An 11,722-nucleotide genomic window follows, 5' to 3' on the forward strand; every position below is an offset into this window, starting at 1 on the left:
CTAACTTGTGCAGGGGATTTCTAACTGTCATTTTCTGTCTGTATCTGTTTCTCTGTTTGTGTCTGTGTGGTGTGAGTGAGTGTCCTGTGTAATTTGATGCCCTTTGCAGCCAGGTAGCAAGAATAGCATCCCAAGGCTGCAGCAAGACTCTGGAATGCTGCTCTCTTTCTCTCCCCCTCTCCCTTCCTGGTAACAGCAGCCTCAGAGAAGTAGGTGGATGAGAGAGAGAAAGAGAGAAAAATACTTTATTATTTAGGTTATATGATTGGTAAAAGGCAAGTAGAAAAGGATTCTCAAAGTGTCAGGTCAGAACTAGAAAGAAATAAGATATGTGCAGTTTTAAAGGGACTTTCATCAAAGTCCCTCAGAGGGATAAATAGGTAGAAGGAAAGGCAAGAAAGTTGTTGAATATAAGAGGAGAGAAAGATAAGGAGGAAAGGAGGGTGAATCTTTCCCCCTCAGGTCAAAGGGAGGCAGGCTAAATAAGCCTTTAACCATTCCCTGCCTTACCTAAAAGAGAAAAGTTTTTGTGTAATAGGACCCAACCAGAAAGAAATTGAATTCATTCTGGTCGTATTACAAAAATACAAAAAATATAATGTGTCACTCCTAATTCAATGCTTAAGATAGGTTAGAATTTATTTTACTATTTGGCACTAAAGCAAGTAATAAACAAAAACCGTAAGCAGGCAGCTTAGAGTGAAAGGCTGATAGCCTAATTTAAAAACCAATAGATAAATTTATGGAGAGATGGAAGGAATTATGTCCAACCACCTTTTGGGCTAGATCCATGGGTGGGTTTTATTATATCTAATATGGATACTGGCTATGGTAAAGATATTGGTTATTGTGAGTTATGATTATTACTGTTCAATTAATTATCAAGCTCCAGAGGTGTCTACCTGCAGGGAAAGCTGATCATACTTTGTCAGCATTGATTCAGATTCCTTAGGCTTGCTTTTTTTCCTCCTGGGCCAAAAAGAAGTAGTTAGAATACTGGCCCAGCACATTTTAAACTGACCTGATTACAATAGGTGATTTTCCAAACTTTTTGTAAAACTTTTGCAAGAAAATGTAGACATGAATGGGGAACTGAAATATTGAAGAAATATATGAATTTGTGGATAATACTCCTTTATAAAGAGCCAAGGGTATTGAACTTAGAAATGTATATTTGTATAATTTTAAAAGTACATATTGTTATTTGGCATTAAGAAATTTATTAACTATATGGCCCCAAGAAAGTTCTATTTACTTTAGTTTACTGTTCAGTAAGGGGATGGTGGTGTAATTCATTCCCAGAGATATTATGAAGATCACATGATTGTAAAAGTGCTTGGCATAATGCTTGGCATAAAACAAATGCTCTCTGAATGTAAACTGTTTTAAGTTAAATATAATTGCTTCATATTCATTAACTTTATGTGGATTTTCTTCAATATGAAGTTTATGTCAATGGTGATGAGATGAATAATTCTCTGTGTAAGGCAATTTGGGAACACATCCGATTAAAGTAAAGCCCAGAGTGGTAATTAATTGGTTTTGGTTTTAAAGTTTAAATAGATGATAGTTGTTTATGGTATTGTTGTATTTCTAAAATTTTCCTTTATTGCATAATTTGGTAAGCAACTGTATCATCTGTGTTGTCAGAAAAGCAATTTCTCTTATAGTCTAAATGTTGTTAGGTTAAGAATTGTATTGTAAAAAAAATGAAATGACGAATGGGTCAGGAAACCCTTTAAATCATTCTATTTGACCCTGTATTATAATATTTTGAAGTATTATAATTTAATAAATCATAAAATTTCCAAATTTTTTCTTTATTTAAAAGGAATTTTCAGTTAAAATTGTTTTGCTATCATTTATGAAATTTGTGAGATTGTTAACTAAGTTATTTGGGGTTACTGTTTTCATGCTAAAACCTAAAAGGGTTAATTAATTACTGTATGTGGAAAGAAGGGGATAGTGTAAAGCCTTGTTGAGTTGGTTCTGCCCATTTAAGGGTACCAGTATCAGCCCTCTCTGAGGGCCTTCTGAATTCTCCTTATTTTGTAAACTTTCCAAGGTCCCTGGAAACCATCTGTGTGGGCAAGGTCATCTTCCCTGAGAAAAGAACTTATTAGAATTATGCAGTTCCTAAACAATGAACTTGGCTTGCTGAGAATTTGCAAGTGTTTAGAAATGAATTCTAATGATTGGCTTTAAATGTGAGAAGGAAAGATATAAAGTGAAATCTCTTATGTATGAGTCTTGGTAAATCTTTATTCCTTATTGCAACTCCATGAGAGTAAAATTAACTGTATCTGACTTTAAGTTGTGATTAGTGAAACTTGTTGTTTGAGGTAAAAGGCTCTTGGGACTTTAACTAATTTTGTTTTGAGTTTGAATTGGGTATAGTTGTCTGTATTAAATCAGTATCTGAGAGAAATGCCACAAGCTACTCAGAACGGGTGGAGGTCTGCATCTGGGAAAAAGCTGAGGGGACAACTTAGCCTCAATCTAGGATGGGATCCTCCTGGCTCAGTTTCCCCATTGTGTCCCTTTGGAAAGGAATGTTTCCCACCTGACTATTCCTGAGTCTGGCTATGAGGAGAAACAGCTACTGCATGATTGGAGAACTGTGACTCTGTCTGAATTTAAACAAAGCTAAGGATGTTTTATCCTTCATATTTGGTATGTCACATGTCCCCGGTCTTTTTCCTTCTATAGTAAGTTTCTATGATCAGAGCAAGTAGTCAGTATAAGATATGAGCTCTTTTGTGTTACCGTACTGGAAAATCTAATGATATTTTTATTTAGAACTAGCATATGTGCAGAAATTTATGCAAACTGCTTAAGACTCACCTTAAGATGTTCCCTTTGTTTAAAAGGATTCTAAGAGCAGTAGTATTTTCCCTGTAATCAGTTTCTTACTATTACCAATGCAAAATTTTGTTACAACACCTTCTGACTAAGGAACTTTGTGATACTTAGGGATTCTGTGATAACTAGGAATTTAGTTTCTTGATAATACTCTGGAATTTGTGTCACTTAAGGACTTCTGCACCAACTTAGTAAGATTTTATGAACAAGAGTGGAAATGCATACAAGCTGTTTAGGGCTTGCTTTGGAGATGTTCCTTAGGCAACGTGAGATTATAGTCATATCTTAAACTGATTATTGGAACTTGCTATTCAAAGTTTTAACGGGACTAATGACTGACTGTTTCTGAGTCTAACTCCAGGTGTAAATATCAAGGAAGGCTGTCTGAGCCACTTATCCATGATGCCAGCAGCCCTGTGCTGGGCAAGTATGAACTGCAGGTATGATTTAATGGGAAGGTTGAGAGGGCAAGTGTTCCGCATGTGCTAAGGTGGGACTCTCTTGACTTGATTCCTGGAAGTGAAACCTGGCAGACTTTAAGTCTGGCTCAATGCAGTTTGCAGTTTGACATAACACTCTGCCTGGAGTTGACAGGAAGTTGGGGGAATATTGTTCCCTTACTATAAGTCTCTAATCTCTTAGTGGCAAGCTTCTATACTCAGAAGGTTTTGTAAGTACAGGAACAAATTTACTAAAATAATTAATTATGGAACATCTTAGGTTACTATAGAACTGGGACTAGTGTTCCTGTGTGTGTTCCCATATGTTACGGTCTTTTAATTCTTGGTAATGGTATGGAGACAATTAGGTCAGGGGCTTGTGAGAATGTTATTTTGTTATTTGTTTAATATGATACTTGTCTAAAGTTTTGTTACAATTAATAATGTCAAAAGAAGAATGACTTGTGGTTTATCTTGTAAATGCCATCAAATAAACATGGCATGACTAAAAGTTTAAGATTTTATATGTGCTGTATTAAAAATTGATTATTTAATATATTTAAGTATGTACTGGAGCCTGTTATTAATTCCTTAGTGAAATCTCATCCTCCTGGTGAGGAAATTAATAGTGAATTAATGTAAAGTATTAGACACTGGTTTTCTGATGTGAATTTCTTAAACATGACAATTGGCCATGGTTCCAATTTTGAGTTTGTAAAAATGATCAGGGTTATAAGGATTAGCAATGGTAATTTAAAATTGTGCTAAGGTCACTTTTGTAGGAGAATGGACAGAAAACTGGTTCCTACAAGAAGACAAGAAGAAGAAGATGCTGAGATGCTGTGCTGGAGGTGGCTGGAACAAATACCAAGGACCAGAGGACTTCATTGATGATGTTCCCTGCCAGACAGTTATGTAGGAAAAGACTTTTTGAATCTTAAAGGGACAATTGCACTATTGTTTTCTTCTGGGTCTCTGTATCTGCATTTATAAAGGGACCGCCCCTTTGATTTGTCAATGCGTAGACCAGTCCTTCCATAGATCAGTTCTTCCCATATTTACTTAAAGGGGTGATGGTTAGAGAGAGAAGAAAAAGAGCTGAGAAGAATTTGAATTCAGATTTAATAGGATCCTAAGGCTAGGTGTTTGAATTGCTGTCTTTGTGTCCCTCCCAGGGGCAATATGTTTTGAGTTAAAATAATTTAATGATAATAATAATAATAATAATAATAATAATAATAGTTGTTATAAAAATTATGTGATTATAAAATGCTTAATACAATGGCGTATGTTAAAATGCAGAATAATTTTTATTTAATGTAATTGTTAAAGGTACCAATAGTGCCAAGTGTTAAAACTACTGCTTCTAAATTGTATTGTATTTCTAAAACTCTTAGATTGTAAAATTTGAGGGGAATTATTATTCTACTCCCGGTGTGTCTCCCCTGTATGCAAGACTCCCTGTCCCGTCTGGTTAAGATAGAAGGGAAAGGAGAAATTAAGCTGATGGTTCTGAAGAGTCAGGGTTGGGTGCCAGTCCAAGACCACCCTGATGGTTATTAAGATTTAGTGGGTGTGAGGAGGCTTCAAATTGTAAGAAAGGAGAGGGGAATTGTGAGAGATGTGAAGCCCCTCCAGAGGGTCATTAGTTCTTGTTAATGGTTCTGGTCTTGTTGCTTTCAAAACCCTCCCCCACTCAGACTCTTTTTTTTTTTAAATACGTAGCAAAAAGACTAGCCCTATCTCCAACCTGAACTGCTTATCCTTGCAAAACTTCCTGCCTTTTCTTGTCTCTGGGCAAACTTGTGTAACAGCCTTTGTTTTGTGTTACTGGGGAAGATGTCTGTGAATAGATGGTGCACCCCAAAGCCCAGCCAATGGGATAAGGGGAAGCAGGGTTAGGGAGGGGGAACTGAGGTAAGGGCCTATATAAAACCTGCTTCATCTGTGTTCAGCGTGGTGTGGCACTGAAATGTTTTTTGGTGTGAGTTGCCCTTTCCCACAGGATTGTAATAAAAATTCCTTTCTGCTTTCTACCTTGAGAAACCTCTGAGTTTAATTTGGAAAATAAGGATAGCTATGCCACACAGTATTGTGGGTACCACTCCAGTGGAGTCTTGCTCTAAAAACTTAAAAGGTCCAGGAATCTCTTGCAAATGAGAAGGATTCAAAGAACAGGAGGTTTATAGGCAATTAGAGTCTCATAATGTTGAGTATGCTGTTGGGAAAAGACATAGGCCACAGATTAATTAGGGAAAGCATGCATTCCTTTCCCTTTTATAATTTGTATTTGGTACTGTAACTTTAAAGTGAAAATGCCTTCTTCTCATAGAAGGCCTGGACCATAGTCCTGGCTTACTCATTTACTAGTTGTGAGAACTTGAGCAAGTAACATCTATTAGAATCTTGCTTTTTTCATCTGTAAAACTAGGACAATGATATTTATGTAACCTCCACCACAGAGCTATCATGAAGATAAAATGAGATAATATGCCTTACAGAAAGCATTTACAATTAAAATCAACCAGATAAATGTACGCTCTAATTGTATCACTCATAGCCTTTACAGAAGATTCATCTTAACCACAGGTAATTCACATATTTAATGAGTAATTTTTTGTTTCCAGCATCCTTTTGCCCATTGCTCACTTTAGTCTTTTTATCAGTCTGGTTTCTCTCTCTCTCTCTCTCTCTCTCTCTCTCTCTCTCTCTCTCTCTGTCCTTACCTTTTCCAGAAATTTTACTTATAGGCAAGTAGAGTGGACACTTTAAAGTGAGCCACTTGGGTTTTGTTCCTGTCTGGGCTATGCTAAATGTATAAAATACAGGAAATCATAATCTCTGAATCTTAAGCTTTTCCATGAAGATAATACTTTATTCTACTCATTCATTATAGTCAAATTACTTGAAACTCTTTGAAAAAATAATATGCTTCTTTATAATAGCAGATGTTATTATATTTTGTTGTTGGTCTTAAAAATCATATCCTAGCTTTTCAAGTCAAGTTAAATTTCTGCTATGTTCTACGTATTGTACAAAGTACTGAGGATACAAAGAAAGATAAAAAAAGTCAATCTTTGTTTTCAAGGAGGTCACAGCTGTAAGACAACATTCTTCAGTGACCTAAGAAAAGGATATTTAAAATGAGGAAGTCATTCTACATGTATATCCCTCAACAGCTTGTTCATTGATAATCAGTTAGAAACTTCCTCACCTGTCTTTGGACCTTTCCTCTTCACTGTTAGTATCCATAATTTGCCTGAAGAGCCCAAAAGAATGTTGATGAACCAAAATACAATTCACTAACAGAAGGATAATAGACCCAAGAGCCAACACCATCTCCTCAGGCTAGAATGAGAAGTCATATGGGGACTGTTGCTGGGCTGAGCATGGTTATAGAGTTGTTCAAAAGCAAACTGAGGTGGGAGACTAGAGTTGTTTTCATATATCTGGGTAGTTATAGGGGAAGAAGGTTATAAGATCTTTTTCTGTGTAGCTCTGGAAGATAGAAGGAGGACCAAATGATAAAAGACATATGGTAAAAATGTCAGGGTTATTGTAAGCTGAAATCTGCCTCAAAGCTAAAGTTATTGAACAATAGAATGGCCCAGATGTTGAGGTAATGAGTTCCCTGTCACTGCATATTTTGAGGCAAAAGCTAGATGACATTCTGTCATAGATGTTGGATATATTTCTGTAGCAGCTGAGAGGTTATAGTAGAATGTTACCAAAGTACCTTCCAGATGGGTCACTACCAGATCAAGGGATTACAGGTATGGAAAAGAAAAGAAACATGGACCATAGATTCAATGAGGGAAGTATTTGTTCTGATTTCCTATCTTCTACAAGGAAACTCTAGGTTCTGATGCTTTTGTGCAGGGATACATGTGCATTAGAAAATCCTTGGAGGAAATTTTGTTTCTTCTCTCTTAGTAGCTGGTTCTAATATGGATGTATGCAATTTCTCCTGCTGTCTTGCCCAACTCAAAAGGAAAGGGAGATAGAAAAGAAATGAAAGAGGGAAAAAGGTGAAAAGGAAAAAAATTTAAATGATTTCTCATCTTCAGAAATGACTATTTTTCTAAATTAATTCTCTAAGTTTTAAAATAAAACTTGCCACACCATCATGACAGCTAGTAGGGTTGCTTGGCTCCTTTCTTTGTAAGGTTGTCCTAGATCTTCATTTATCTATTATTCTAAGGATCGCTCTTAATTGTAAATGAGGGCCTGCCCAAGTTTCCAAAATAAGGAAGACTGGAACATCTATTTTATTTTCAAATAAGAAAGCATTGAGATATTCGTGAAAAGTAGATGTACTCTTGCTATCCCCCCCCCCCAAATTCCCTAAACACAACCACTCTACATTTACACTATTATCTCTACTATCTTTTTTCTTGACATTAATTGATTCTTCCTTTTATCTGAGTCAAGAATCAGGCTGACTTACTAAATAGGAATCCTTTGGGGCTGATAATTGTTCTGTTGATATTTTTTCTTTTTCAGGTTCCGCAATCAGATGTGATTGGGTATTTTTAAAATTTTAAGCAGGTCTTTTGTCTGAAAATTTTTCAACCAAAAGGATTATGTCATTTTCATGTTATTCTATCTTTTTCCTCTCCTGTCAAAACTCAGTTTCCTAAGTAGCTGATTTGTACCTACTAAAACTACATCTCTGAGCTCTCTGCTCTCTAATCCTTTAAGATCTATTCACTTAAGGGGCAGGTAGGTGGATCAGTGGATAGAGCACAGGACCTGAAGTCAAGAGGACCTGAGTTCAAATTCGGCCTCAGACCAAACACTTGACACTTACTAGCTTTGTGACCCTGGGCAAGTCACTTAACTCCAATTGCCTAAAAAAAAAACGAAACCCTATTTACTCAATCAATATTGATGAACAAATTCCACAGCTAGTTGCTGGGGGATGGGGAGAGTGAAGGGGAAAGGGATAGACGTATCCAGGTGAAGAACCTACACTTTCAAGGCAGAATGGCACCTTCACTGCCATTTAGTTGCAGAGAGCTGCCCAAAGCACTGAGATGCTAAATGACTTGGTAGGGTCAGACTTCCAGGATGTGCCAGAAGAAAGACTTGAATATAGGTCTTCCATCCTAACTCTACACAATGTAGCCTCTCTTTCTGTGGATAAAAGACAGTTTCTGCCTCCAGGGGGTTCATAATTCAGTGGAATGGACTAGAAGAGATCTTCACAAATGAAACCAGTAGAAGTGCTGTAAGAGCTGTGTGGCTGTGTATCATGGGAAATTACAGTGACAAGACCACTTGCAGCTGGAAGAATGTTAGGGGAGGCTTGATGATGTAACCTGGCCTTAGATAAATAGAGGAGGTATATATATATATATGTGTGTGTGTGTGTGTGTGTGTGTGTGTGTGTATATGCACACATATATATACATATAGATAGATGTAGATGTAGATATGGATATGTAGATAGCTATATGATACACACACATATATAACACGCATATAGGGGTATATGCATACATACATAATATGTGTGTATGTACATACGCATATAGACATGTATATTTGTGTGTGTGTGTGTGTGTGTGTGTGTGTGTGTATGGAGAGAGAGGGGTAGAAAGATGACACATTTATTAAGTGCTTCTTATGTGTTAGGTCCTTTGCTAAGCTATGGCAGTACAAAAATTGGGCAACAAAGTGGTCCCTACTCTCAAGGAACTTTCATAATGATTGGGGAACATAAAGAATAAAGGAGAATAGAAAGTGGGAGCTGAGAGATTCCATGACCACCTGGACCAAGACAGCCTGTGTGGAGGTGGGGCAGAACAAAGAGTGAGCCAGAAGTGAAATAAAGAGTGTGGCCAGAGCTTCTTATGTCATGACAGTTCTAGACAAGGACTCACTGTCATCAAGTAGACCTCAGAGTCAGAATCCTTAACATGGGATAAGGAAAAATAAAGATTTGAATAGGCAGAGAAGGTAAAGCAGACATTCCAGGTAGAAGAAACTACCTAAGCAAAGGTATCATGGTAGAATTGCATGAGATGCATATGAGGCATGACAAGTCTGCTTGATTCGACTGTAAGATTTGTATGGTGGTGCACTAGGAATTAAGTATGGAAACCTCTTTGGTGTCAGAGTGTGGAAGGCACTGAATCTTGGCTTTATTCAGTAAGCAACAAGGTTGTCTTGATAGTATGTGAGCAGGAAATTGTATTTAATCCCATGACACTGATATGATCATGGCAGAACCACTCTAAATAATCTTTGAGAAATTGTTTGAGAATTACCATTAAGCCTGGATGTAAGAAAGTGTCCACATTTTCTAAAATGTAATAATGCTGGGGGGTTTTTTAGAATTAGCTAGAAACTATAGGCCCCATAAGAATGACCTCAATCCACCACAAAATTCTAAAGTGGATGATTTAGGAAGGCCAAGCTCACAGTACTAGGTTCAATAATGACAAATCATATCCAAAAAATATATGTACATCTTTGTAAGGCAAATAGCTTCTAATGTTTCCTCATCCATTTCAATGATGCCATCATCTTCCTGGTTGTTTACATTCCCAATTTAAGTTTCACTTCTCTTACATTTCATATATGCTCTGTTCTCCATGTTCAGCCTATTTTTCTCCCACTTTTGTTGGAATAGCTTTTTTCCCACTATTTCCACAAACTTGGTCTAAATCTGGGTCCCCATCTCTTCATGCTTCTGAATTCTGCCAACACTCTCTCTCTTAACATCCAGTCATTTTCTGTTCCAATTTAATGGACAAGGTAACTAAAATGATTTGTCAACATCGTGAAGCAGAAGTGGGCTTAATTCAGTACACACAGGTTCTAGTACTGATTTTGCCTAGGGTTACATGGCCTTGGCAATTAATTTCTTTAAGCCTCATTTTTCCACTTTCACAAAATTGGACTGTCCCATAATTATGAAACCTTTCCAGTCTTCTTACATATTAATTTCCAACATGTACTCTTAAGTTCTTAAGGCAAGAAATCTTAGCTGCTATCAAGAAACAAATGAAACAATCCTCCAAATAACTGAGAATTAGAGGAATCCATGTTAAAGCAACTCTGATGTTCTTCTGCCTCAAACCCATGAGATTGGCAAAGATGACAGAAAGTAAAATGACACCTGTTGGAAGAATTTTAGCAGACAAACTAATTATACACTTTTGACATAATTGTGCATTGGTACAGCAAGTCAGGAAAGCAGTTCAAAATCGTGCCTTAAGAGTAACCTAACTGTACATACCCTTTGCCCAGTAATAACACAACAAATTCTATTCTCCAGTTCTGTCAAAGGAAGAGTTAAAGGACTCATATGTATAGCATGTAAGCAATACCACACTTTGTGGAGTTATAAAGAAAAATGAAAATGTGGGGGTGCCCATTGAACAAATTATAGTATTATATTATTAAAATCATGGAGTATTATTTATGCCCTAAGAAATGGTGAAAGGGAGAAAAAGTTTTCAGCAAACATGGGAAGACCTGCATACTGAGAGTGAAATGAGCCGAACTAGGAGAACTATTTCTATAATAACAATTTTGTAAAGATAAACAACTCTGAAAGAATCCTGTTCAGCTCAGTGATCAACCGTATGATTCCAGAAGAGTGATGTTGATGCCATGCTATATGCTTCCTGGTAGAGAAATGATGGACTTCTTATGTAAAATGAGATATGTTTTAGGCATGGACAATGTGGGATTTTTTTTATTATGCAATTTTATTACAACAATTTTGATTTTCCCTCCCCTTTCCCAGTTTTCAGGTTAGGAGAAAATGTGGAAAGGAGATAAAATAGAATATTTTAATTGAAAAAATAATTTTGAAGCCTGCATCCCATACTCTGAACTAAGGTTATGCTCTTCCAATTGTTTTGCAGCAGTCACCTCAATTTATCAAAACCAGCTTCATCATCTATTGCATGTTGTTCTCTGTGCCTCTGCCCATGCTATTTCTTCTGCCTTAAATACCTTTATTCTGTTTATCAATCCAAGTCAATCTTATGTCCTTGAAAACCAGACTTAAAAAGCTTGCCTATAGTAAGAAACTCTCCAGGATGAATTATACCTGATGATTTTGCTTTCTTTCAGGACCAGAAGACCAAATTGGGTAGAGAATGAGCAATAAAAACTCATCAGTGGGGGCAGAGGTAGGTGGCACAGTGGATACAACACCAGCTCTGGAATCAGGATAACCTGAGTTCAAATTTGGCCTCAGACATTTGATACTTAGTAGCTGTGTGACTTTGAGCAAGTCACTTAACCTCAATTCCCCTACCAAAAAAAAACAAAAAAAAATTAGTGCAAAATTGGTGATTCAGTAAAGGGCTCTGAATTATGCAAAAATATGTATTAAACTGATGCTACATGCAAAGCACTGTGCTAAGCACTATAGATACAAAGAGAAAAAGAAATAGAAA

At 36.7% G+C, this 11,722-nt stretch overlaps 1 long non-coding RNA gene across 1 annotated transcript in view; it reads left to right on the plus strand.

Moving 5' to 3' along the window:
- The window catches only part of LOC144458229 (uncharacterized), a 76,905-nt gene extending 65,452 nt beyond the window's left edge, over positions 1–11,453 (plus strand). The window contains exon 3 of the long non-coding RNA XR_013487818.1: positions 11,394–11,453. This is a non-coding gene — a long non-coding RNA (uncharacterized LOC144458229). The remainder of the gene's footprint in view (positions 1–11,393) is intronic.
- The last annotated feature ends 269 nt before the right edge of the window (positions 11,454–11,722 follow it).

The sequence above is a fragment of the Phascolarctos cinereus genome, unplaced genomic scaffold (genome assembly GCF_003287225.1).
Source record: "Phascolarctos cinereus isolate Bilbo 61053 unplaced genomic scaffold, phaCin_HiC Scaffold_726;HRSCAF=1367, whole genome shotgun sequence".
NCBI lineage: Eukaryota > Metazoa > Chordata > Mammalia > Diprotodontia > Phascolarctidae > Phascolarctos > Phascolarctos cinereus.